Source organism: Cupressus sempervirens, chromosome 9 (genome assembly GCF_028749045.1).
Source record: "Cupressus sempervirens isolate cs-2001-9-10 chromosome 9, ASM2874904v1, whole genome shotgun sequence".
In the NCBI taxonomy this organism is placed as follows: domain Eukaryota; kingdom Viridiplantae; phylum Streptophyta; class Pinopsida; order Cupressales; family Cupressaceae; genus Cupressus; species Cupressus sempervirens.
The window spans coordinates 328,408,554-328,413,876 of NC_143126.1; positions in this window are offsets into that span (position 1 = coordinate 328,408,554).

The following is a 5,323-nucleotide window of genomic DNA, read 5'->3' on the forward strand; positions in this document are numbered from 1 at the left end:
CAAAATAAATTTGCCTCAATTTTGACTATTGCCCAATATAGGCAATTTTATAGTCAAACTTCATCAAATCGACACTCTGGATGCAATGGCGAGGTTTGCTTTGGCTCTAGATGCTCCCAATAGTTGCGGATACTTTGGATCTGAATCGAGGTGTCCTTAGAGAGGTGAAGCAAGAATTGTCTCCAATGGCTATGAAATAACATCTCTATGGCTCTGATACCATGTAATAATTTTTCATAGGGCAAAATCACCCAAGACCAAGAAGCTCAACAACTAGCACAAAATAGACCAATAGAGTATGATCAAAATAACAATATGATATTCAATTGATGTAATAGTACACTAGGAGTGCTTGAATATAAAGGCCTCTAAGATGCTTCTAGAATGTCTAGGAGTTAGCAATATGATAAGCCTCACAACTAAGCACATGTCCACCAAGAGTGGATTATCCTCCATTGAGCATAGGAGTTAGTACGATGATGAGAGGATAAGCCTACAAAGGTGTGTCATGTCAAATTATGTTGTAGACACCATGTGCTTAATTAAGAGTGTGAACAATTGTGTTGTCTACATGACAACTCAGTTGATTATGCAAACTCCAGTGTTGTAGACACCATGTGCTAAAATAGAGTTGTTTACTCTTGTGTTGTCAACAAGACAACTCATATGAGTACACAAACTTGTAAGTGTCTAATCTAAGAAATAATAAAATAATGCACTTATCTTGAGTAAACTTAAGTAAAGTGTAAATAATAATTATTTATACTAACACAAACAAGTCTTCTTACATGTCCAAGGTCATTGAAATGATTAGATCCAAAGAATCCTCCTGGAAAGCCTATTGGCTATCTCTATCAAGTCACATTTTGTTAATGAAGATTGTTTTAACAACCCTAAGCACTTCATTTCAATCCTTAAAGCTCCAAAATCATTATGGGTCAAGTCAATTTTTTTAGAAGGTTTTCTATGGAATGGTAATATGGATTGATGTAGCGCAAGGCAACATAATCCCTAAAGGAAATGTCCTAGCCCCCAGCAAATAACCACACAACAACCAATGCAAGATCTAATATTAAATCACAACTCTTTATTCATAAAACAACTAATTACATGCAATGTATTGGGATGTAAGGCCTTCTCGGTTATAGCCAAATACAAAGCAAATAATAGTTCTGCAAGATCCCTCAAGATCCAATCCAAACCCTAGCTAGTCTAGATCCACACTCTGGTAGAAACCTCCAAGGAAGATCCAACTGGTACTCGCAAGCCCACCAAGCAATCTCCTTGTTTCCTAAGCCTCAACTACTAGTCCTTCTCAAAATTCACTCCTTTACTACCTCCTCTTCTCTAAGATGGATGAATAATCATAATCCTATTGTAAACTACCTCACATTTGGCGCTCTGTCCACAGACTTAGGAAAACTCACTCTCCAGCTACTCTCCACAGTCACTCCTCCAAAAAAATGAATGAATAATGACTAAAGACTTCATCACAACCCCTACTTATACCCAACTAAGCCATAAGTCAACCCAATAAGCTATAAATTAAATATCCCTTACATTAACTACTTGAAGAGCCACAAGTTGGTCTCTAATAGAAATTAAACACCAAATGCCTTTAAAGGCTTACAATACTTATGAAATACATAAAAAAACAATTAACCAAGATCCAAATAGGTCCACTCAACTACACTAAAATCCCTTAATCATGTAGGATAACCAACTACCCCAAGATGCTCCTACATCAGACTCCCTAGGTGTGAAAAGAAAAGTGTGTCCCACACTTTGATGCCCGATGAAAAATCCACAACCATCTTCATCTTCACCAAAGGCTTCCACTCCAACAGGGACAAGAAAACCAACATGCAAATTATCCACACTTACATCCATATGTCAAATGCAAAAATCTCAACCATTCAATCAACATACTCACTTCCAGGAACAAACTAAACATAATGCTTCATCAACAAACCCTCATCCACATCAGCAACTAGTGAATCCACATTGATAACAAAAAACTTCATATCAACAACAATATGTAGCTCCTCAACAACATATGCCAAACTCTCAAAACCAACCATCTCATTACTCACAACAAGATGCTCTACAACATACAAGTCACCACCAACAACAACCAGATCATCCATGACTGAGTGCTCTGCAATCTCCATGTCAAACTCAAACAACTAATGATGAAAACCAATCTCCATCCCAACATCAACAAGATTAGGAATATCCTCAACAACAACCTCAATTCGCTCTATAGGTTCTATATCAGACTCCATAAACTGTCAACAAAATCAACCTCTTCCACCTCGACCTTGTGATGCCATCTTCTCTCTCGAACAAGTCTTCTAATCAACTAGACAAATCTCTTCCGGATCAGTAGACTCTAGTTTCACAAATCTCTATGAAACTCAACCAGCCCTTCCTTAACTTGATCAACCAAACTAGCTTCAAACCAAGCAGACATCTCTAAAAATCTCTTCTCCATCACATTACGAAGATTCACAATCACCTTAGGGTCCAATCCTCTTAGAGCCATCTTTCAAGATCTTTGTAAACCCTCTACAATAAATCACCAACAAATCAATCTTCCCGAACAAGATCAACCTTCCATCTTTACAACCATAGATCCATTTGCATGTCCTCCCAAGGTCCTGGTGCAAACTGCCTCAACTTCGATGATCTGTCTACATACTTAGGAACAACCTTCGCTCTGATACCACTTGATGCAGTGCAAGGCAGGAAAATCTCCCAAAGAGATGTCCTAGCCCCCAACATATAACCACAAAGTGGAAACACAACAACAATGCATGATCTGATAATAAATCACAACTCTTTATTCATAAAGCAACTGATTATATGCAATGTGTTGGATTGTAAGGCCTTCTTGGTTATGACCAAATCTAAAGCAAGTAATAGTTCTGCAAGATCCCTCAAGATCCAATCCAAACCCTAGCTAGTTTAGATCCACACTCTGGTAGAAACTTCCAAGGAAGATCCAGTTGGTACTCGCAAGCCCACCAAGCAATCTCCTTGTTTCCCAACCCTCAACCACTAGCCCTTCTCAAAAGTCGCTCCTCTACCACCTCCTCTTCTCCAAGATGGATGAATAATCACAATCCTATTATAAACTACCTCGCATTCAGCGCTCTATCTATAGACTCAGGAAAACTCGCTCTCCACACTCACTCCTCCAAATGAAAGAATGAATGAATAATGACTAAAGACTTCACCAAAACCTCTAATTATACCCAACTAAGCCACAAGTCAGCCTAGTAAGCTACAAATTAAATATCCCTTACATTAGCTACTTGAAGAGACACAAGTTGGCCTCCAATAGAAATTAAATACCAAATGCCTTTAAAGGCTTACAATACTTATTAAACACATCAAAAAAAATTAACCAAGACCCAAATAGTTCCACTCAACTCCACTAAAATCCTTTAATCATGCAGGATAGCCAACTACCTCGAGATGCTCCTACATCATGGATGGAGGCAAACAATATTGCTTATTGACAAACATGTATTCTAAAAATCCAAAGGTGGAGTTGGAATGCATAATATTTATAAGTAAAACTTGGCTTTTGAGGGTGAATTGATTTGAAGATTGTATATCGAGCCTTGTTCTATTTGGTATCAAATCATTTAGGAAAAATAATTGAATTATCATAATCCATCAAGAATGTTTATAATATATGATCCTTCGAATGGTTCTGCTATGTGGAACTTCATGGTGTCTTGTCAGAAGGTGGTCACTTCTTGGGAGGTTCACAATGGGGACAATGTTCATTATGGAATGATTCTTGGAATTGTCTTCCACGATTCAAAGATCATCAAGAATTGTAGACTACTAATCAAATCTTATCCCAGTCATAGGGCACTAGGTTGATTGTTTATGTTGAATCACTAGAGTTGGTAACAAGCATGATAATATGGAAACAATTTTTGGATTTGCAAATAATAAAAGCTTAAAAGGACTTCATGCAACATGCTTTAGCTAAAGGAGTAGTGTACCATTCAAATTCTTTTGATAAAATCATTTGGGATGCTTCCAAAAATGGTAATTATACAATCAAACAAAGATACATGGTTGTCCTCAATAGAGATACACAAATTCAGTCACAAAGCCTTTTTATTTTGTTGGAATGGTATGGTATTACCCATAGTAGGGAGTTTTCACATCACTTATTTAGTGTAAAGGGGTTTTAGCAAGTGAAAAGATCAATAAGTTAGGAATCACAAAACCTTTCAAATGTGTACTACACAGCAAAGTCTTTAAGGATGTCGACCATTTGTTCTTGTTGTGTCAATTTGCTCATGATTGTTGGAAGTTTGTGTTTCATAAGTTAGGCTTTTATTCTTCTTTTCTAGAAACAATCTAGGACCTATTTCAGGCATGGTCAATCTTATATAAATCATCTTTATTTGCACACATTTGGCACCTTCTTCCTACCTCACTCATTTGGGCATTATGGAGGGGAATGAATAAATGCATTTTTAGGAAATCTCTTTTGGAGTTCAAAATGTTCAATGTGTAATTGAAAAATCAGTATTAGAAGAAATAAAATTCTATGCCCAAAATTACAAGAATGTCAATTCTCTCTGCACGGATTGGGATGTTAACATTCTGAAGAACAAGAAAGATATATGCTTTCCATTTAACGCAATTTGTAGAAACCCCATAAGCCCAAAATTGATATAAATCAAGTTAAATGAGAACCTCCAATCTATGATTTTCTCAAAATGAACTTTGGTGGGGCTTCCAAGGTAATCCAAGAGTATGTAGAGTAGAGGTTTTGTATTAGAGATTCACATGGGGTTTGAAGTCAACCAAGTCAATTGTTTTACCTTTAGGCACAAATACAATCACAGAAGCATTGACATATCTACATGATTTTCTTTTGGCCAGATAGTTAGACATTTCTATTATTCAAATAGAAGGTGATTCATTGATTGTTTTTAATGCATGCAAAGAAAGAATGTGTTATAATTGACATCTTAATACGTAGTGTAGAAGGTTTAGAGGTTTCTTGTTATGTTTGAAAGTCTTTATATTTCTCATGTCTTTAGAGAAGAGAGTGGTTTGACTGATCATTTGGCAAATTTGGCTATCAAAAAATAACAATGTCTTTTTTTGGAGATAGTGTCATTTGATTTTTACCCTGTGTTAACTTGGTTGGTGACCAATGAAATGTGTACCAAGGGGTCGTGATTCGACATTTTTTGAATTCAACATAACATCCTATTAGCAAACATTAATTTTGGTCTTTGTATCATAGTTGTATATGAGCCATGAAGATTAATTGAGTTTAAGT